At 39.4% G+C, this 23,929-nt stretch overlaps 2 pseudogenes; both read left to right on the top strand.

Moving 5' to 3' along the window:
* LOC115072415 overlaps nucleotides 1-21,763 on the top strand; it is a 47,541-nt pseudogene extending 25,778 nt beyond the window's left edge.
* A 42-nt stretch (nucleotides 21,764-21,805) lies between these two features.
* Nucleotides 21,806-23,703, top strand: LOC103743932 (annotated as a pseudogene).
* Nucleotides 23,704-23,929: the final 226 nt, after the last annotated feature.

The following is a 23,929-nucleotide window of genomic DNA, read 5'->3' as shown; positions in this document are numbered from 1 at the left end:
CTGATAATTAAATATCATTATTGTATAAGAATTTGGAGTTATATATTAAAAAGCAGTTGTTTTCCCAGCAAGCTATGAGCTTGAAATCTGTACAGAAATTATGAAAGAACTTACTATACCAGTAAATTGTGGCTGGAAATATGTCATCTTGGGAGGAGATGAGATCACGGCATTCTATAGTGGGAAACATACACATTTGCAGTCAGACATAAATGGATTGAAATTTGGACAACTAACAAGATGTGATCTGGCAAATCCTTAGCACATTTAACCCCCAGTTTCTTTATCTGTAAAATAGAAATGATTTCTTACATGCTACACATATTGGGAGACGGTCTGCATGACATGTTATTCAGATGTGTTGATTCATACTGATTCTCCATCTAACATGTTCAGATGAATGTCACTGTCAACCTCTGATTTTTAGAAGAGATTATTCTTTGCTTATGGTGATAGAAAGATAATAGCCTTGAAACCCAAACTGACTTGAGAAGAGGAAAAGGATTTTTCAGAGCTCACACAGCTGGCTTTCTTTTTCTTTGCACTAGTTTACTCTATCAAAATCTAGACTTTAAGAAATGAAATTATAGAAAAATCATAAAGCAGAGCAGAAACACAATACTAGAAAAGGAAAACCTCTCTTAGTACAGAAAGCATCTTCGAAAGATTTTGAGTGGATGAATCCATGTATCCCGCAGGCCAGTAAAGAAGGGGTTGACATAAGCCACTCGTGCCAGAACTTAGGGAGTAAGCTAACAGACATACAAATTTTTGGTCAAGTAGCCAAATATGCAAGACCTTAAAGTGCCCATGTATCTGTGGTTATTATTTCCAAGTTCTAGAATGTTCTTTTGTGGATTCTTCATCTTGTCCACATCTCTCTGAACAGTCCCTTTATTAGACTTCACTTGAAATACCTAATTTTCATGTGTCATCTGTTTTGTGCTAATAAAACCAAGTTTACAAGTCTTACCATTGTAATTTCAGAGAATCATATCTACCTAGGAAGATTATGAAAATCATCTGCTTTTACTATAAAACTAGATCACAAGATTTGCATATTTGGCAAGTAGAAATATACGTTAGAACGCAGTTTCTTATGCTAGGGAGGTGGTCATGCAGGTAAAAACTCATGCCACCAAGCTTAATGACCTCAGTTTGATCACTGGGACCCATATGGTTGAGGGAGACAACTCTTGAAAGTTATACTCTGACTTTCTCATGGGCTAGAGCATGTACTTACCCCCGTGATATAAGTAATAAATAAATAAGTGCAATTTTTAAAAACTTAAAAGACAGCTAGTCATGGTAGTGTGTGCCTTTAGTCCCAGCACTTGGAAGGTAGAAGCAGGTGGATCTCTGTGAGATAGAGGTCAATCTGGTCAACATAGCAAGTTCCAGGTCAGCTGGGGCTACAGGGAGACTGTGTCTCAAAAATAATGACAGCTTGAAAGAAAATAGTTTCTTAAAATCTATTTCTGACAAAGATATCAGAACTTTGGAAAATATTGTTATTGATTGAAGAATTTTACACAAGTATTTTGATCATATTTAGATCCCACCTCTCCACCCCATCATACTATCCCTCCTGATTTAATGTCCTCTGTTATTAGCTTTTTTAACGCTTACTGAGTATGATCTGTATTTCTTAATTTTTTTTGGATGTAGGTCTATCCCTTGAAGTCTGGTCGCCCTACCAGAAGTCATGCCAGTAAGAAAATTTACTCTCCCTCTCCCAGAAGCCTTCAATTGATAATAGAGACATATCTACAGTTGGGACTTCCTTTCTGATGTCCTCATCCATGCTGGGCTCCTATCTGGCTTGAATATGCACAGATCTTGTGCATGCTGTCATAAGTATGTTTGTTCATATGGACAACCACCCTGGGGTGCCCATACCACACAGTTATCCTGCATTCATTTACCAACTTTGGCTCTTACAATCTTTCTGCTCCCTCTTCCACAATGATCCCTTAACCTTGGTGGTAGAAGGTATGATATAGGTGTCATATTTAATGATGAGCACTCTGTAGTCTCTTATTCTCTTCATGTTGACCAGTCTCCATGTTAATTGGTATCTGCTTCAAGAAGAACTTTCTTTGGTGAGGTTTGAGAGATGCACTAATCTATGAATATAACAATAAGTCATTAGGCTTCTGTTTATACTGTGTCTATTTAACAGAATAACAGTAGTGGGTTCTCTCTTATAGCATGTGCCATTTTTAGCCACAAGTTCTTGGACCTGATAACAGTATTAGGTATGGACTCCATCTTATGAAGTGGGCCTTAAATTTAATTAGAATGTGGTTGGTTACTCCTATAATATTCATGCCACTATGGCATTAGTGAGCATAGTTTGCCAAGCCAGTTGTTATTGTAACTCACAGGGTTTACAGTTGGAAAAGGCTGATGATTACCAACCTTTCTTTGCCAGTAACATGCACAGCACCTTCTAGTACTATGAAAGCTAGCCAACAGAGCTGAGGCTTTGAGGTCAGTATCAGCTTGATTTCTGTTTGTTTGGATCAGAAATTTTAACTAAAACAAAGGTCATACTCATGTTCCCATTGAAAGTCTACAAAAAGGTAAAATTCTTAAACAAAATCCTCAAATACTTCTTCCTGTTTCCTTCCTAAATAATTTCATTCCTAAATAATTCCTAAATAATTAGACTGGTCTGAGCAGAACAGGGGTCTGTAAATGGAATGGACCAGAATGGCATTAGTGAAGTAGCTCACTACAATAGATTAGAAGTAAACAGAGTTAGGACAGTTTCTGCCTGGTAAGATGGCCAAATACAAAAGTTTCTTTTTTTTTAAATTTATTATCTGTACATATATAAGTTTTTTACCTGCATGTATGTAAGTGCACCATGTGCATTCAATGCCTTCATAGGTCAGAACAGGGCCTTGGATCCCCTGGAATTAGAGTTACAGATGGTTGTTACCTTTCATGTGGGCTTTGCAAACTAAACCCAGGTCCTCTGCAGGATCAGCTAGTGCTCTTAACTACTGAACCACCTCTCCAGTTCTGTATAAAGGTTCCTTAATCAGGATATGAGAGCATTTCTTGAAGGGAAATAGCAGCCTGGGATGTCAGACTCTCCACAAGACATTTGTGCCAAAGTAGCACCCTACAGGGTTATTGGAGTCTTAGCAGAGTAAGAGGAACAAGCACTAGGGAGGTGATGCGTTCGAAATCTGGCAAGGGGTACTGATTCTAAGAATGATAGGAAGATAAATAGAAGTCACAACAGAACAGCATCAGAGGCTGAGAAGATGAAGGACCTTTACAGGAAGGGAAGAAGGTGGCCCAATGCGGAGTATCAGAGCTTTGAATCATAGAGAAGTTAGCCACGTAGGGGAGTAGCAGATCTCCCAGAAGCTGAAGCTCCGGTATTGGAGTCCACATGGCAATAGAAAGCCATCCACGCAGTGTTAGGGCCCATAATGGCAACAGACAGGTGTATCAGAACCTATGTGGTGTAAGGGAGCTGTCTGGTGTCAGTGAGGGTAGCGCAGTGGGCATTGGTAGTGAATCATTTGAGGCTGCTGCCCTTGTAGGATGAGCAGATGATCTTTGTAAAAGAAAGGGATAAAGCAGTTAAGAGGGTCTGGCTTCATAGAGAAAGGATAATCAAATAAGTAAACATATTAAGGACAATTGGAGCTAGAATTCTCATCATTGGAGAAGGAAATAAACAGGGAGAGCCAAAAGAGAGAAACCCAAATCAGGCCTGTGATATGGATGTGCAGCTGGCGATACTGATGTCATCTCCTGGTGTTTTGGTAGAGATAAATGTGTACATAGGCAAATATACAATGTATAGAAACAAAATATTCCTTAGCTTGACCTATGAAGGGTGTCTGGTGAGAGTAAATTCAATGGCAGTGAATATATATAGCAACATGCATAGCACTGACATCTTGGTTTCTAAATATTGTTTTCTAGTTATAGAAATGGGAGCTCTGTGGAGGAATGGATAACCCCAGGGAGGGTAAGGAGAGCACAAAATGAGCCTGGAGCATTTTCCCTGGTTATCAGGTAAAGAAGTCATTAAAGACAGATGGGACTACATCAATAGGACATATGAGACAGCTTCAAGGGGACTCCGTTAGCTAGAACTTCAAAAAATAATGAGCACAATACATTGTAGACATTCTTATCCTGATATAAATATGTGAAAAAATAAATTGAAACATCCGTGAACAATAGCACATTTGTATAATTTCATATATAGCATCTCCTACAAAACAGTTTTAACCACAAAATATAAAAGAATAATTTGATAATGATCAAGCCTCTAAAACCTACTTAAACAATTGATAGCCAGAAATGGGACAAACAGATCACATGTGACCAGATCAAGTAGAATATGGAGGACTCTGTCACCTCAATGATCTTCCTACTGAATGTGAACGCTGGTTTTAATCACAATGTAACAACCAATATCCTACAAAAGAGCTGTCCAGTAATCTTTCAATAATGTCAAGGTCATGAAAGTAAAAGAAAGCCTGATGAATTGCTCCAAACTGGAAGAAGATAGAATTGAAATGCAACATTAAAATGCATCCTTTGGCTAAAAGAACATCAAACATCATTAGAGTATTGGAGAAATTCAGGTAGAGTATGTGGAATTAATGGTACTGATATATCAATGTTAACTTCCAATCTTGATAGTTGTTTTGTGATTACACAGGTGAACAATAATTTTTATAGAAAATGAACATTGAATTATTTGAAGCTATAAAACATCATGCTGGAAAAATGTTCTGATATGGTTCAAGGGGGATAAGAGGTAAATAATTGTGTCTAAATAACAACTTTTATTTAAATTTAAATTGTCCTAAAATCACTCTGAAAATACCATTGAATTTTTTATCATAATCTAGCATGCCTTTTTATCATTCACCTTAACTGTGAAAATTGTGCTTAATGTTCCTTTTCTGGATTCTTCAGCACAGAAAACTTGGACCTATCTCTATAAAGACAGTCAGGGCCCAATCATTTTTAGGGTAACAGTTGAAAATATGACTATCCCAGTGAGAAAAATCTCTCTCCTTTCTCTCTCTCTCTCTCTCTCTCTCTCTCTCTCTCTCTCTCTGTCTCTCTCTCTCCCCCCCCCATCTTTTTTTAAGCTAACTGCTTCCACTCAGAATTGAAACTTTAAATATTCTGTTCTGACCTTTTTTCTTGGGAGGGGAGTTTAATTACCTGCCCAGTTTACATAAATTATGTCGCCTGTTTGTCTAAAATTGAATCCTGGGCAGAGATCAATATGGCCTTAGAAAAGCCAGAGCAAATGACTTCTCTCAAATGCCATCAAAGGTCACCAGAACCTTTCCTGCTTGGATGAGAACACATTCTGTTCGACAACCTGGAGCATGTCATGGGCCTGCTGCCTCTTGCCTTGGGGACAGCCACAGGACCATGATTGATCATCAGTTAGAGGACATTGGGAACAAACTCCCTCAGGAACCAACCGTGTGAAATTAATTGAATACTGTGATGAGTCTGATTTATCATTCTCTAAAGAGAAAAGGAGAAAATGGCACTGAACACACCCAGAATTTGATGCATGATGCCTTGTAGAAGTAAGAAATAATTTATACTCAGGACCTAATAGTCCCAGACTCTGTAAGTTCTATTTGATTGCAACTCCTCCAAATTTTTTTCCAGGGAAAAATATGTTTGTGTCTTTCCCTCTTTTTTACTTTTTTCCTTTTAGGAAGGTGATAGTGGCAACCATAACTGATTAGCTCTTATTCAAAGCATCACAACACAAAGTATTTCAAGGTACATGTATGAATAAAATAAGATTCAGATACAAGGTTTTTATCATCTAGAAATTCAGATGAGCTCATATCAGTTGATTGATCACAGGGTTTAGATGATTAAAAATAGTTGTAAAATTAAGGTAAGAAGGAATCAGAGCAACATCACATAAACTGTCCAAATTTGAATCCCAGTACGTCTTCGGTTCTGACTGAACCTGTTGGATGTAGTATTTAAAGAGAAAACAACTCCTGGGAACTGCAAGGGAAGCCAGGCTCTTGGGGAACTATTTTTTTCAGTATTTAGTGAAAGAGATACAAAATCATGTGGAGACACTAGCTTGGAAGTGGGAAATATTCCATTATGAAAAAAGTGGTAAGTGGGTCAAAAGCTCATAAGAAGTCAAGAAGAATAGATTTGAGAAAACAGCACTGATAGCCTGATTTTAAACTTTGTAGAGGCAGATTCCAGCTAGGAAACATGGTGTGCATCAGACGTGCAAAGGAAAGGGAGTAATGAAGTATAAAGTAGCACAGTATGTGTAAATTGAACTTTCTCATAATACAGTGGCAAGTGAAGATAGAATGGAGGTAAAGATAATACTAAAAAAAAAAGAATAGAAAGAACAGGACATGTTGATTGGAAAGGGCAAGCCAAACATTGTGGTAGACAGAAAGATGAGTTTCTACAGAAGATTAGAGACTGATGCTTCGACAGACACATCAGGTAAGTGTTATACCAAGCACATTCTGGAAGTTGAGAGGAGGGAGATTTGAGAGCACAGATACAAGAGCATGCCTTCTGGCAGAAGAAGAAAGAAAAGATGAAATCCAAGATAAGCTTGATGAGTGGGCAGGGGAGGGAACTGTAGGAGGATAAGGCCATTGGTTACAATTTGCAGCTATTGAAAGGAAAGGTGAATTATCAAGGAAAAAAGTAAATGTAAGTAAGGAGGAGAAATTTGAGAGAGTCCATTGAGTATAACAACTACTCTGAGGGTTCCCAAGGACAGAAAGAAATGTCTTCATCAATGAAAGAAAAGCCCACATCAGTGTGTATTGAACTACTGTAGAATTGAGTGGCTGAAAGAAAAAGATGTTTATTTCTTTTTCATGAAAACAAGTTAGCAGTGGCCCATCTGCACTAGACTTTCTGAAGAACAGGTTTTTGGTATCACTGTCCTATAAATCAAGGGACTTCCAAGTTTGTTCTGAGCGGCCTCATTCTAGTGGAAAGATCATAGACAAATGTCAGAGGAGATTTTGTGTCACAGATCTGGGAATGGCACAACTCTCTACCTGCATATCATTAGCTAGAACTCAGTTCTTTGGTATACCCAGGTAAAAACAGATATACTAGTTTCTGAGAAATGGCTTAGGTCCCTAAGCTAAAGAAACAGGGCTCCTATTAATATATCATAGCTCTTTATGTCTGTGAAAATCTTCCTATGGACAGAAGCCAAGACAGAAAATATCAAATTATCCAGGATAATAAACTTAAAAATCTGAAGATCAAGGGCCATGTGTTTGCAGGAGCTCTCCTTGGTACTGAACTATGTGGCTGCCTGAACCTGAACCATTCACACGAGAAAGGGTAAGCAGAAGTATGGTAGACAAACCTTGAGCTGGTGCCAAGAAAAGTAATTTTGATACTTATACCGGAAATGCCCTGGGACGTTGCAAAATATGTCCATTCGACGAAAAAAAAAAAATAAGATGGGGTAAAAGAAGCTTTTGGACTGTGAGTTAGATAATTTGGGAAGTACCCAGATTCTGTCAATTTTCTGATAATCTAACTAAGTGACTTCCTCCTTCTGAATATAAATTTTGCCTCTTCAAAATGCTGATTTTGAGGACAATGGGCAGTGCAGGCTTCCTTATTAAGAACAAAGATGTAATGAATCCTTCTTGTCATGACAACATCTCTCTTTTTTGGTTGTTTTTTGTTTTGTTTTGTTTTGTTTTTTTTTGCAGTTTCATGAAGCAATAGCCCAAGTAACTACTCAGTTGTAAGCTATTCTGTGACACAGGTGTTTAGAATACATATTGTGTCTGCTTCCAGATGGCATTCTGGTGCATTTTTTAAGATCTCTGAGTAATCTTATTTTAATGAAAATATGAAAAATGTACCTATCTATAGAGAATTGCATGCAATTATACATTGAGGACAAAAATTAAAGACAAAAAAATCCAAATTTAGTAGGAGTGTGGAATACAGTCAATATATGCGGTCATTATAAATAACTATTTAAAGTTAGCACAAGGAATACTGAAGAACTATTAGACTGTTTGGTTCTTTAAGATAAAATAAATAGGTTTGTGGCTGCCATTTCTAATGTCAAGCCCTCCCAACACAAGACTGCACGTCCCCCTAGTTCCTGTCACCAACCAAAGTCTCTCTATTCCACTTTTCTTGCTTCTTGCTTGTGTCTCCAAAATGTAAAACATGCTCAAGGAGGGTTACTTTTTGTCTTTCTTGTATGTATACTGAGGACTGAACCTAGGGTTTTAAATGTGCTTGGCAGTGCTCAACTATTGAACTACATTTCCAGTACTCTTTTATCTTTTCATTTAAGATGGCATTTCATTAAGTTTCCCAGGGTGTCCTTAAATTCATGCTGTCACCCAGACTGGCCTTGAATTTGGAATCCTCCTGCCTCAGCTTCCCAAGTTGCTAGCATTACAGGCCTGTTACCAAACTGAGTGATCTTTATCTCTTTTTCGTTCTCTGATAAAATTTCATTTCCTGCAAAAGTAATTAGCAAATATTAGGAATTCAGTAAATATTTGCCAAAAAAAATAAATAAATTTACCATGAAGTGAAAAGGGAGATAAAATATAATTTGTATGATTATTTTAACTTTATAGAGCTAAATATATATGTGTGATGAGTCTGAATACATCTTGGATATTTCCTGTAAATTTATTTCTTGTTGAAAAACAAGAATATAAAGAAGGCATAAAATTGGCACTAGTGTCTATTATCTTAGGTGATAATATTTTTTTTAATTTTTCAAATGTTGAAGTTACACATAAAGATAAGAAAAAACATATTCCAAGGTGAAAATATGTGGTAGTAAAAAGGACCAAGAAAGGTTAGGTACTTGATGTCTACATAAAGCTCGCCTGTAAAATCTGCAGTGACTGTGTATATCAAGACTCCTTGTTTATAAAAGGCAAGACCTCTGGCCAATTACTTTAAATAGGTTTTTTATTTTATTTTACGTGTATGCATGTATTGCCTGCATGTAGGTAAGGGCACCCGTGTCATACAGTGCCCACAGAGGACAGAAGAGGCTGTTGGATCCCCTGGAACTGGAGTTACGGAAAGTTGTTAGCTGCCATGTGGGTGCTGGGATTCGAACAGGTCTTCTGTAAGAACAGTCAGTGTTCTTAACCACTGAGCCATCTCTCCAGCCCAAGCCAATTACTTTAAACAAAATGGGAATTCTTTTACTAAGTTACGATAACACTAAAGAATACACTCGTGTTGTCTGATAGAGGATGAATTTCTAGAATATACATAGAGCTCAAAAAACAATCAAGAATACATATGACTCAATTTAAAAAATGGGCAACAGATCTGAGCAGAGAGTTCTCAAAAGAAGAAATAAAAATGGCTAAGACATTCCTTAAAAAGTGTTAAACTTCCTTAGCAATTAGGGAAATGCAAATTAAAATTACATCAAGATTTCATCTTATTCCAGTCAGAATGACTAAGGTCAAGAAAAGAAATGACACCAAATGCTGACAAGGATGTGGAGAATTACAACCTGGTGTAGCTTGGTGAAAATTAGTGTGGAGATTAAAAAACTAAAAATAGATATTCCACATGATCTGCCCATACCACTACTTGGCATATGTCCAAAGGACTCAATATCCTACTACAGCGATACCTGCTGAGCCAGGTGTGTTTCTGTTCTTTCAGAATAGCTAGGAAGTGGGAAAAAAATTAAACGTCCCTCAACTGATATGAATAATGAAAATACGGCACATTTACATTATGGAGTTCTACTTAGCATTAAAGAAGAATGAAATCATGAAACTTGCAGGTAAATGGATGGAACTAGAACTTGTTGTACTATGTGGTGTCACCCAGACTCAGAAATACAAGTGACACATGTTCTCTCGTTGGTGGATCCTAACTCCAAATCCTTAGATGTGAGTGTATATCATGATCTAACCACAGGAGCCAGGAAAATGGAAAGAAACCAAAGAAAAGGGACGAAGAAGCTTGAGAGAGGGGATAGTAGGGAATAAGAGATATCAAGAGGGAAATAGGGAAAATGAGGTGTGCATTAACTGGGGGGCTATACAGGGGCAGAGAGAGGCAATAGGTAAATACTTAAGTGGTGTGAAAAATCAAAGGGAAATGTAGTGCTTAATAAGCCTACTGAAAAATACACACATAACTGTGAATGCTCATGTATGGTTGATGGCTATGTAATAAAAATCACAGTGCCAGGCCTGGGAAACCTCCCTTTGACTTTTTGGTCAGCATAATGTAAGAGACTCCCCCCAAAATTCACATTATTGCCACAGCCCTTGATTGCCTTCCAGAACTTGAGGATAAGACCCAATTACTGAAGACAGAACATACTTCAGACACAGGACTTGGAGCAATTGGGCTGGAACTGCCAAGGTAGTCTCCTCCCTGAAGACTAGCTATCATATTATAAGAAGATACTATGCAAGCTTCCAAGGGAGAAAATCAATCAGTGATCCTACCCAGTTGTAAAGTGTATGAACCACAACAATGATCAGCTCAGCAAACTACTTCTATTGGTTCAGTAGAGGCACAGCTGTCTGATTGAACTTAAGGCCTGCTCAGGGGGAGGGAAATCATATGTGATACTGGAAACATGGCCAAGTAAACATGGCTGCAGAGGTCACAGACCCTAGAGAAAAACCTATTTCTGTCACCTCCCCAGATCAACATAATTTCTTACTGTATTCTAAATACATATCCTTTCATTCACAGATGAGTGTAGCTCTCACCATTCATCAAAGAAGTCTCTTGTTCCAATAGACTGAGAGTGCTACAAAGTTCTACAACTGATCAAATGCAGAGAATAAGTGACTATGAGGTGCTTGGCCCTAAGTGACTCATACACAACACAACCTCTGCACTTAAGCCTCAGGGAGGTTGGTAAGAATGTAAGAGCCAGAAGGACAAGAAACCTGCTGCCTGTTAATGTATTCTATACGTGATATGGAAGCTACATCAACGAAATCTCAACAGCCTGGTAGTCTAATGAGATCTGCATAATGACAAAATCAATTGACACGCCAAGGTGGATAGAGGAAATGTCATGGCGTCCTACCTCAAGATGAAGTGCTCATGCAATCGATGGATGCTGAAGGAGGATCGGTTTTCTCCAGAGACTCACTCCCTGAGAGGTTATCTAATACCAAAGAGACAACCCTAAATGTATGTAAACATGAGGACCAACCACTAAATGAACTCAGTGCATTATATGTGTGTATAAATGTATATATGTGTATTTATAAATGTATGGCTGTATATGTAACAATAATAATCAAAGACGAGGACAAGAAATGAAGGGGGTGGTGCATGGGTGAGGTGTTAGGGGACTGAGAGGGATGAAAATAACCAAAGACCATACTCACATATGAACTTCTTAAAACTAAAGTAATTAAAATAAATCATTGCCACCCCCCAAAAAAGAATACACTGGTGTTGTTTACCAATTTCGTAAGGATTGAAGCATTCCCAGCTGGAAGGGGGAAGGAGACTCACGACACACAGAATTAAATAAACATCACACATGTCTTGAGAACTAAAACTTACAAGATTCACAAGTCTGTCCCTCAAATTTGTAGACGATGTAAACACCGGCTGGGGAGACTTCCACCAGCATGTTGAGCTGCCCGAAAGTTACACAGAGTGCCAGGGATATGGATTTTTGGAACTATCAACCATGCTGGCCTCAGTGTTTTTCAGTCATGCAGCTGTCTTTGAGTTTTTATGCTGCTGTAAGTAACCCCCACCCCCAGTCTTGCTTTTGTAAGAAAACTCAAAAAGCTCATTGGCTCTCCAAGTAAGTTCCAAGTAAGTCTTTGATAGAAAGAACTTTGTTCTCTCATCAGTTCCTTATCTGGGATGATTGGACATTTGTTCTTGTCTCCACAAGAAGCGTCACACAACAGATTTCAGATGCTGAAAGACTGTGTCATAAGAATTGTATTTCCTGGGGCTGAAGAGATGGCTCAGCGGTTAAGAGCACTGACTACTCTTGCAGAGGACCTGGGTTCCATTCACAGCACCCACATGGTCGCTAACAACCATCCACAACTCCAGTTCCAGGGGATATGACATTTTCTTCTGACCTCCTCAGGCATTGCACTTGGGGGCACTTACACACTTGCAGGGAATACACTCATACAGATAAAATAAAAATAATAAATATAATTTTAAAAAGAACTGAATTTCCTTAAGTTTCCATATGTTTCTTCTGGGTTAGTATTTTTGTTTCATGAAAGTTCTTCTGGATAGAAATGGTCATCAGCAGTTTCTACTTAAATCCTAGTAGGCTAGCACTATCGAAATAAATAGATATAACAGCTATAACAAAGCTTTCAAGTCTCTGATGAACAGATACACTAATGAACTCCTGTCTCTTAAAAGGCAACACAGAGTCGTTGCTGACAAGTCTGTGACTGAGGTAGGTGGCCTTCTTGGTATCAGCTTGGCTCCATGCATTTGCAGGCATCTTTCTGTCAACTGGAGGCTCTGCTGGTCCTCTGGGTCTTTTGCACATTTGTGCAATGGCGGGCAGGCTGTTCTTGTGTAAGCAACTGGAACAATGGGACCCTTTTCCATGTCTCTCTGTCCCTTTAGTAGTTGATCTCAGGGTTTTCTCATGGTGATGGCAGGTTTCTGAGAAAGAAGATGGAACTTCATGAGACAGCTTGAGGCACAGACTTTCTGTCAGTACAATATAATTTCTTTTCCATGCTGTGAACCAAACTAAATCACAGGGCCCAGTCTACACATTAAGGATTGGGAGGCACATTATGAAGCGGGGGGTGCTTAAAAATCACATTGCAAAGATATAAATTCAGACAATATAGAAAAGTGGGATCATTTTTGTAGTTGGCTTTATACTGAACTTGAGTAAAAGATGCATCATTAAACCAACAACTATGAATAATGTCTGGAGACAACGCTTAGAAGGAATGGTTTATAAAGGAATAGTAAACAGTCCTGTAAAAGCATAAGAAAGCAAACAGGAACTTTTCACTACATGATGTACAAACAGGAATCCAGTTTACTGCAGTGATTTAGAGTAAAGGATTTTTATTTCAACTGCAGTTTACTAGGTGTTTTAAACACATTGTTTAATCTCACACCTCAATTTTTTAAATCCATAGTATAGAAATAATTGCAACTCTTTGATCAAGGAATGCTTGTGAGTATTGAAAGAATAGTTTGAATGAAGTCCTCAGAAGAGAACTAGTCACATAGTATTCACTAACTTTTTTTCTGTTTTATATTATCTTTTGACTACAGTAATACTTTGAAAAATATATAGAGGAATGAGAGATATGACATCAAGATCCTTAAGGACAGTAAGCTTGGCTTTCTTTCTAATGATGAAGTGAAACTTCTCTATCTCTACTATGCCTGCCTGATGGGATTCCGTTTCCAAGATCATATTGAATCCCAAGGGGAAAGTTTTCATTCATAAAGAAATTCAGGTAAATTTCAGGTGTAAGGAAACAAACACAGATAAAGAATACTGGGAAGGGCACAAGCGAGTCTCCATGCAGTTCCGGAGTAGCACTGAACTCTACCATCAATTATTGAACAAGGTCAATATTTGCGGCACAGAAAAGCATTTTAGCATATATTATTTATACAGATGGCTATAATAGCCACTCCATGCTTGAACAGGGACCTTCCAGATGCAAGAGTACTATACTGTTAAAAAGAAAACGGGTTGGCAGAGAAAATAGGATATCTTCCTTTCCAGGAAAATCTCTCTCTCTCTCTCTCTCTCTCTCTCTCTCTCTCTCTCTCTCTCTCTCTCTCTTCTCTCTCTTCTCTCTCTCTCTCTTTTTTCTCTCTCTCTCTCTCTCTCCCTCCTCTATCTCTTCTCTTTCTCCATGTTTTCTCTCTCCCTCTCTCTCTCCCCTCTATCTCTCTCCTCTGTGTTCTCTGTTCTCTTTTTTCTCTCCTTCCATCCTTCCTCCGTTGCCATTTCACTTGTTCTCTCTCCATTGCACCTTTTCATTTCTACGTGAAATAATTTATAAATATTGTGTCCTTCCATACGTCATGTCTTTATAGGTGCTGCAGGGATGGTAGACGAAGCTTCCAGGACAAAAAGCATTTTTCTGACTTTCAAAACCTACAAACTGGTTAAAACTGAAAGCACAAGGTAGAAGCACATGTTGTCTAGATTATCAAGTGCTATGACGTGGTAGTAAGACAGATGTGCAGTAGTGAAGTTCAGAGACACAGTGATCAGTGTGAGTTAAAATACCTGATGAATATCAGATAAAGAAAGCCTCATGCATGATGAGAGAGAGAGTAAGTGAGAGAGAGAAAGAGAGAGAGAGAAATATCCCAGTCACTCTCCATCAAAGAAGCTCATTTTGCACCAGTTGGAGATGATTATCATGTACCACAACTGGTAGCACACAGATACTGTCTATGTTGCCTAGGCCTACATTACACGTCTACAGTGCAACCTCTACACCTAAGGCTTATGGAACATAGAACAGGGGTAAAGAAGAGGACATTAACTAATCTCTCAGTTCTCAATAGTGAAGCTCCCTTATGCATTGGAGAGCCAGGAACACAAAAGGTCACAAATGACCAAACATAGAGATCAAGAGTCTGCAGAATGCTGGACAGGACTCCTTTATTAAACTTCACCCATCCAAGGCTCAGGGAACATCACAGAAGAGTGAGCAGAAAGACTGTAAGAGCCAGGGAGGAGGAGCAGGACCATGTGGAAACAGAGTCCTGGAACTCCTGGGAACCTGCTCACGTGACTCTATGGCAATGGTGTCAGCATACACAAGTCCCATGCAAACTCAGGCAGACAAAAACCCAGCATAGACCTGGGAAAATGAATAGCAGACCCCAGTCTTATATGAAGAAATATTGCAATTGATTGCTGCTAGGTGAAAAACTGATCTTCCTAAAACAAGGAACTCTACATAGGCTGACAATACCTCAGTTGATGAACCCGCACTGGGGTACATCTGGGGACATTGACTTGACATAGAGGGCCTTAACAGGGGTGACCAAGTATATGGGGTCCACTGGGGGGGTATAGGAAGATGCCGACAGGGGTATAAAGATGATTAAGATTTACTGAGATGTTCTGTATGAAATACATGAAAATTCAATAAAAACAATTTAAATAAATAATTAAATGCAAGATAGAAAGTATCAAAGTCAGATGTCAGATGTTACAGAGCTAGAGACAGGTACACTAGGCTGCTCATCTGAGTACCCTGCCACCCCTCCCCCACCCACAAACACTCCCCCTAAGTTTCTCTTTGACTTCATCAACCTTGAGTATCACCATCTGTAAAATGGGATTGCAATGGTTCCTACAGCATACGGTGACCATGAAATCTAAACAAGGCACCATATGTGAAGTTGTTACGCTAGTGCCACAGAATGACGATCCCATAAATGTTACAACTTTTACCTTCTGTTGTTGATATCATTTGAGAAGTCATAGACATAATGTTAGAGTTGCAATAGACAAAACTCCAGGAAATCATAACTCAGTATGATCTAGAGGGAATGGTCTTCTTTATACCGTTTTATGTCTGAGGACAGGTGGAAACTCAGTACAGTGGAGGAGGCTGTTTATTTGTGTCTATCTATCGAGGTATGTCTATTGATTTTCTCCATAGAAGAGCTGCACTACAGGACCTTTATAATCCAACTTAAATCACCATGTTTTCCGTTTTCATTGGGGACTGGAGCCAAGGTCATTCTGGGAAGATATGGGCTTTCAGCAGAAACAATGATTACATTACACTTAATAGTTTTACTAAAAAACTCTTCCAGAGAATAGCAAGAGTAAAGGGTGCCCATGTTCCTCATTTGTCCCTCTGTTAATGAATTAGAGCGCACAGAAATTCAATAGACATGACAGAGAAGGCTCTCCAGCTTCATCCAATTGTTGCTACCAGGAGCCAGTGGCATCTCAGAAAGCTACTTTTCCACTGAAACACTTAACCAAGACAGGACGCTATTCTGCAAAGTTTGTACTATGAAGAAACAGCTGGAGCCACTCGTTTGTACTGGGTGGAGTCCAGGCATGCAGCATGAGTCCTGAAGCTACACAGGTCCATGAGTTCTGTCCTGGCTTTCTTACTCCACACATATGATGACTTAAACCCTCCTTGTCTCTTACGCAGACTACCATAGATGATTTGCCTGCCCTTCCTTGTTTATTGTCCTCTGTCCATTCTCCACAAGGCAGGCTACAGATTGCAAAACAGCCTGATTTTGTAAAGCATCCACTGGCTTCCCATTTTACACTATAATTCTAACATCATCTGCTGCTGTTACCGTTGTTGTTAATATCATCATCATATCTGTATAAAATCCAACTCCTTCAAGGTGAATTCTATGCCTTACAAATTAGCTCATACATTTAGCTCTACAATAATTACAATATTACCTATTTGTTGGAAATCATTATGTCCTAGGCTGTGTACTCAGTGTTTTACATGGTGCTACTTTATCCTCACGAGTATTCTGAAAGGCAGGCTTAATGTACCCATTTAACAGATGAGGGTCCTGAAGATAACAGCAGTAAGCTCTCTTGCTAAAGGTCACATAATTGGGAAGCAACAGCAAGACTTCCAACTCCAATCTGTGTCATTCCTTCCCAAGTTTACATAGTAACTATGCTTGTCACATATCCCACACTCACCTCTCACCTCTACCCAGTGGCTGTCCTGCTAAGACACACCAACTCCATATCTCTTCTGGGACTTTGCACATGATTTTTCTCTGTACAATGTTATATCCTCTAACCCACTTCAGCCAATGAATCAGCTCAAATATCTCCATAGCTGATGCTCTGAATGTTCCACCCAGTTCCAATTTAAAGTACCATGGCACTCATCTGTCAGTGCCACTCCCATTTGCTAAGCACTTTTGTAAGTTTCCTGATCCAGGAAACTCTTCTGGAAACATTTCCTTTAGAGACTGTAGGAGGTGGCCACATGGATAGAGGGAATGAAACTCGAGGCTCAGGCCTCTAGAACACAACCTGTGTGGTGCAGTCTGAAGGTGTATCTCCACACAGCCGCTTCTCCAGTCCATTCCTTCTTCTCTTGCTGCCTGTCTTCTCTAAGCATTTACTCTAAGTAAGGCCCCTCTCGCAAGCTTTGCTTCTAGTGAACTGACCTGAAACAGGCACATCCTTTCTGATGTATTTCCTGATTGCCCAAGAAAGACTCAAATCTTGGACAATGACCCTATACCATTCATTTTTCCATTGTGGCTCATGGTCTAATATCCTTGCATCGGAAGTCCCTGTCTTCCATGAAGCGCTTTGACACTTAGTCCCGCACACATCACAATGTGACAGAACTCAGGAGGTGCCTCAGGTTTTGTAAGTCCAGTTTAACTTTTCTCATGCTGCCAGTCAACCTAAGAACCCTTGATCCAAAGAACTCCAGTACTGTTGTGCCATCTGGCCCCCAAGCCTCTTTCCTCCAAAATGCAGGTTTACATCATCAAGCTGTGTTTTATCATCTGCCTCTGGCAAGGCCAGCAGAGACTCTCCTTTCCTCTTGTTTCCTCTCCTCTCCCCTTTCTCCTCTCCTCTCTGTCTCCTCCCATCTCCCCTATCCCCTCCTCTTAGCTCAGGGTATCCTTCTTTATCTCTCCCTCACTTCCAAGATTTCACAGCGATGGAAGACTTAAGATTGCAAATCATCTCATCAGAGTCAGCTATATGACCTCCTCAGTGGGATGCATATATACGGCCTCTTTAATTTATGAATGTCAAGCTTTTCATGGGAACAGAGAAATGTCCTATTAAATGATGACCATCTCTCCAATCCCATTAATAAGCTAATAGTAAAGTTAAAGAGAACTTTATGGGGATAGGCTGGATTCTGTGATAGAAAGTTGGCTTAATGAGATATTATTAAAGACAGTACTTCTCTATGTCAGATTCCTTAGTGAGGAAGGCTGAGATCAAAACTGTCAAAGTGAGTTTCTCCTCAATTTTCTGGTGGGTGGATTCTTTCTACCCTAGTTTTGTTTTCATTGTGATCAAATAGCTTTCAAAAACCAGGCCAAAGGACTAGAGAAAATAGTAAATTGTGGAGCAGGTGTTTCAAATGCATTGCTTCATGAAATAATCACAACCACCTTGAAAGCCGAACATCTTCCAGGCTCCTGGGTAGGCAGATGCTAACGTTCAGTGACTGGTTTGCTTTCCCATCGTCACAAGAGATCACTTGGTTCTTTTGACACTCTATGATGGAATACTAGGTAGCTGCGTTTTGTTTTTAAATTTTCACACCATTGCAACTGGCACGCAATCCCCCTCCTGTGACTAGGTTGGATTTGTGGAAACATTGCGTTGCTCTAAGAGTTTCTAAACCATTACCTTCTCTTTCTTCACCTCTCATCATCTTGTGCCCACAGACCATATCTGAGAATGATTGTGTTTCCATCCTGCTTTCCGTTGTTCCAGATGGCAATAATGGTTAAGAGGGTTTAGGTTTGCATGGCCGATTTAAAAGAAGCATGATGTCAGCAAATGAACTGTGGTATTCAGCCTTTCCAGGCTCAAGTGCAAGCAAGCAGGAAGAAGTAGCCCAGCACTGGAGCAAGTCTCTGATTCTTCCCCTGCAAAGTATATCTGTGCATTCAATGCATGATATAAACTATCTGCCTGCTTATTGCAAGTATAAATGATACATACAATTTAGAATAAGATTTATAGAAATATGAACACTAAGGTGCATGCTGGGGATTTTTCCCTATGCTAAGCTTCAATTTCCATCAGTCATACGTTAATCTAGTTCTAATTTCTGCCTTCTGTCATTCAGTCTTCATACTATCAAGGGTCTGTAGGGTAAACAACGTCTAGTGTCCTATGCAGAAGGAAGACACATCTATCTATGCCAGCAATGTTTTAGAATACAGACATCCCTTTATTTCACCAGTTTTAATATATGTCTCAATTTGACTGTTCATGACCCACCAGATAGAAAGAATCTTTCTAGCAACACAATTTAGTCTCACTTCTTTTATGAAATAAAATTCTGCCTCTCCAGCTTGCAAATTGTTACTTTGTACTCTACAGACAAAACACAATTTCTGTAATAACATTGTATTATATAATATTCTTTGAGATCTAACATGAAAGAAAGCCACTCAAGGATACCCTTGTTTCAAATGAGAAAGAATTGCTTTGGTGATGAGTAGTTATAGCACCACAATGCTCACTTCATCCCTCCTTCATGGAGCAACGTCTCATTATCACTCACACTGCTTTTCCTGGAACCAGATCCCAGCAGATTTTACAGCTTGTTTGGATTCTCCAGAACAATTGGTTCTGTCATGTTGGAAGTAATTCTTTTTTATATCTTTCAAATGTTTAAAAATGCAGTTCAGCAAAGCAGAGGATACATAGCTTTGATGGGGAGTATGTTGTTTTTCTTCAGAATGGTTGTTCATAAGTTTTCATGGGTGGGTTCAAGGCAAGAGACTGCCATCAATGCAGATAAAAATCCCAAAGAAGTCAGAATAGTAAAATGCTGGGCAGAGGGGCAAAGGGCAAGAGGTGGGTTAGAAATAGGTCATGTTAACCAACTAGATGCATCTGAGATGCTGGAAGAATGAAAAGGGAGATGATTTTAGGAGCTTTGTGAAGACGCTTTCTGAAGAAGTTCCTTAGCTGACTCACCTCCACCACAGTGAGCCTCTGAGTCCCCATTTGTCTCCAGATCAATCAATCCCACTTCTCCTGTAACTGCAGAAGCAGCATGGCTTCCTGTGGCTTCTCAAGCCCTGCACAGCCACTTTGAGTCACTGGAAAATCCTCAGACACTCTAAGGTGCAGATTGAGCCCTGTTACATTCTTCACTATTCACTTAAGGATGATTTGAGACTTCATAAAATCATTGAAACTTCAAAATGTCATCTAATCTATTAGGTCTCCACTGAAAACGGGTTCTTTGTTGGTAAAAATGTTCCAATGGGGGATCTCCTGTTCCTTATCAGAGAGTGGAGACACTGAAGGGGACGAGCTTGATGTCAAGCTGCAGGCCAGGGGGCTGCACACCATCTCCTCAGGTTGTCATCATGCTCGTGTATGCAGTTATCATAACTGTCATTTTATGGGGAGGAAAATGAAACTTGAAGATGCTGAAAAGCTGATGCAGATCACAAATGATAGTCTGTTCTCTGATACAGGTCTAGGTACCCAGCCCTCACCAGCAAGGGGAACATAAGCTATGCTTGGATACATTCCGATTGTTCCTTCTTAAATGCCTTACCTTCTGGAGCTTCTTCTTTGAGCTTCAGGGTCACATTTAGTGATCACTTCTCAACCATCACGAGTAAACACAAAAAATTACTTCCCAGACCTACTCAAACCCGGAAGACTTGATTACTAACTACTGTGCTGAACATGTCTTTATTCGCCACCACTCCCTTCCCCAAACCTTCCAGCAGCAACGATTCCTCATACCTCAGACACACCCTTTCAGCCACATATTGTATTTTTTTCACCTGACAGATAGTGCCTGAAAGCATCATACTCGTCTGTGTTTACTGTAGATACAATCCACTCCAGCATGAACGTTTTGGGGTGATTTTTTTGTGTGCAGTCACCATCTAGGAAGAATGAGGATCACGGAGCAGAATAGCTCTCTCCACCTGTTTTCTCCACCGATGATTTCTACCTTCCCTTTTCCCTCCCGGATCCTTCCTCTTTGTCTTTTCTTGTGTAGTTTGCTTTAGCTTTTCTATTTTAATCCTAAGTATCTTTTCCTAGGAAACCTAGAGAGCTCCTTTTTTATGTTTCCCCTGACATCCTTTCCTTTGCAGTTCTGCCCCAAATCCCCAACTATGAATAGATGATGGTTACATGTCTTGTAGGTGGCTTTCCTGGTGAAACTAAAACATCATACAGGAACCATGTCTGTTTCATTCTGTAGAAAATGTAGACATTTTCCTGAACCTGTAAAAACATCAGAGATGTTCAATCAACATTGAAATGACTAAGGAGCAAAGAAGTGAATGAATATGTGACTAAAAGCAGAGATTATTCTCAATGACCACAAAAGAAGTCTTGTGTGTGTGTATGTGTGTGTATGTATGTCTCTGTGTGTATGTCTGTGTGTGTGTATGTCTGTGTGTATATGTCTGTGTGTGTATGCCTGTGTGTGTATGTCTCTCTGTGTGTATGTCTGTGTGTATATGTCTGTGTGTATGTGTATGTCTGTGTGTGTATGTCTGTGTGTGTGTATGCCTGTGTGTGTATGTCTGTGTGTGTGTATGTCTGTGTGTGTGTGTGTGTGTGTGTGTGTGTGTGTGTGTGTGTATGTGTTGTCATCTGAATGGAAGTTTTATGTCAGGTTGGAAAGTTAGCCAAAAGATGAAAGATTTTTCACAAGTAGCAGACATGGGCTGGGCTTCCATCTTAGGCATGCTTTCTGAGTACATAGCCCAGGGCGTGAAGATGCCCAGTCCTGGGTCACTTAGACCAGTGTTACACAGGACTCCACCAACAACCTTGGCAGCAAGATTAAAGAACAAAAAATTATTGTGGGTGAACTTTGAAGCCTGAAGAGGAGTGAGAAAGTGCGCAACAGGCAACAACAGAACAGCAACATCTTTTCTTACAGATCAAACAAAAATCCTTTCTGAAAACAAAAATGCATTACATGAACTAAAGAAAGATTATCAAGAAATAGAAAACTCACAGAAGACCAAAGTCAAGAAACAGTCACCGTGATTTCACCTAACAATGTGCAACACTTTTTTTCTTTAAAATTTTTTTGTTGAGCTTTTCAGTAAAGACTTAAAGGATTTACTATACAATCCTAGATGACAGAGACCCAACAGTGGCAAACAGTTGTTAAACTCTGAGGTTAATTTTCAGTGTTTATTTTCTGGTCATGTTCTTCGTACGAGAAGTACCTTGACTATCCAGTCTGTGGAAGATGAAAAGGCAATCTGTTCTTGTGGAATGGAGAAGTTTTTGATGGAATAAAGCTTGATGCTGAGGAGAATGATATTCAGAGTATGTTTAATAACCTTTCTGCCTGTAAGAACGAGTCTGCCATTTTGTCACTCTTCTCAGAAGTCCTTGGTCCTTCGTCTTTTATAGATTATCAAGCCTCTAGTCATAACTTATGGTTTGGTAGGGATTCTTTTGGTTGCCATAGATTACTTGGGCATTTTAGTAATTGGACAGGGTTTCTGCCTATCTTCAGTTGGTGACCAAATATCTGGAGATGCAAATCTAGAAATTCCAGCTTCTGGAATTTTTTGAATTGATCTCAAGTCTGCTGGTATTTCCAGATGAGTGATTTTAAAATTATATCCTTGGAAATACATTTGTAAGGAGAATGTTCCTGAAGAATGTGCTAATAACTTTCAGATTTCAGCAGACTTACCAGAATTTGTATCAGTGGTCACAAGTGAAGCCAAACTGTATCTTAAAAAAAAATTACCCTTAGTTATGACGTTGCCTCAAGATCCTTTGGAAACTCACTGCAGAACCAGTTCCAGCATTCCACCTACAAGACAGACACTTGAGGTCTTTCTTACAGGTGAGCACACAAAAATAGTAGTTCAGCAGTTCATTGATGTACTGAGTATTTCAGTCAAGTCATGTGTCTTATATTTAGTTAGGGATGAAAACTTGGCACCAAAAGAACTTTCGAAAACCTGCAGTAGGAAGACACATGTCGTGATCCTGTGTTCTGAGGCATCGATGCCATGGTGATTGCCATGGTGATTGCCATGGTGACTGCAGTCCTTGCTGAGCTTCATATTCCTTCAGGTGAGCCAACTGGTCTTCTGAATGTGGCTTTTTTGTCTAAATAAAAGACCGGGCCAACTGTTTGTAATAAACAGCAAAACCATTGTGGTATAGAAGAATTTTTTAAGAGTGTTGCTGCTGATGCTTATTCCAATGCTAATGTACCAGACAGAATCACAGGAAGAACAGGGCTAAAAGAACAGCAGTTTGTTGTTGAAATTAATGTTTCTCTTGAAGAACTTCAGAAACAGATATGCCCCTTAGGTCAGGCCTCGGACACAGTGTGGATAGCACTGGCTGTGCCATCTGGTTTGCTGCTACAGGAATCAGCTGGGTGGTGACCCAGGAGAAGCGAATCCTACCAGAGCAGGGCAGAGGCAACTCTCACTGGAACTGATGAAGATGAGCAGCTGATAAGTTACTCTCATCATTGTGTCCACTTTCAGTCACACGGACTGGAAGGCTTGAATGAGGAAATAGTAATGGAACTGGGTCGAATTTCTTTAGAATCCTTGGTCGTGATGATAGAGTTACTGGTGATCATGAGAAAGAAGCAAGATTTCCTTTCCTGGATGAGAATGTTGTCTCTTTCCTAAATTCCATGCCAGTTTGGGAAAAGGCAAACTTGGCTTTACCTCCCAGAGTTGGTGAAAAGCTACTTTTACATCTTGCAGTTGTGGAACTTGGTCTTACAGACTCTGCTCTGCTGTTAAAATAGGCCATGAAGTTTGGATCTAGAATTGCAAAACTGGAAAAAAATGATAAAAAATGCATCTGATAAATGTGAAAGTTTCCAAATATTTCCTTATAACACCTTTCTCTTGAAAAGATTAAATCATAATGGATTTTACAGTGTAAATTTAAAAAAAGTAGCAGATACACAGGATGAACAGGATGAAGAACTGTAAATGGACAGACGCTAGTGCATGAGTAGTGTGATAGTTACCATGCAATGCTTCATGGAATTTCTTTCTACAAAAAAGGAGATGAAAGCAGAATTCAAGAAACAAAAACATACAATGAAAACCCAAAGACAAAGGGAAAAACAGAGCTTCAAAGTGAAAAGACGTAGAAGAAACTCAGATTAAGTGTTGGTGAAAAGACGGTCAGAACAGAGAGTCACTGTGTCTCTGA

Source organism: Nannospalax galili, unplaced genomic scaffold, assembly GCF_000622305.1.
Source record: "Nannospalax galili isolate Female #2095 unplaced genomic scaffold, S.galili_v1.0 scaffold380, whole genome shotgun sequence".
Lineage (NCBI taxonomy): Eukaryota > Metazoa > Chordata > Mammalia > Rodentia > Spalacidae > Nannospalax > Nannospalax galili.
The sequence above is the reverse complement of the archived record's forward strand: the minus strand, read 5'-3'. Positions and strand labels throughout refer to the sequence as shown.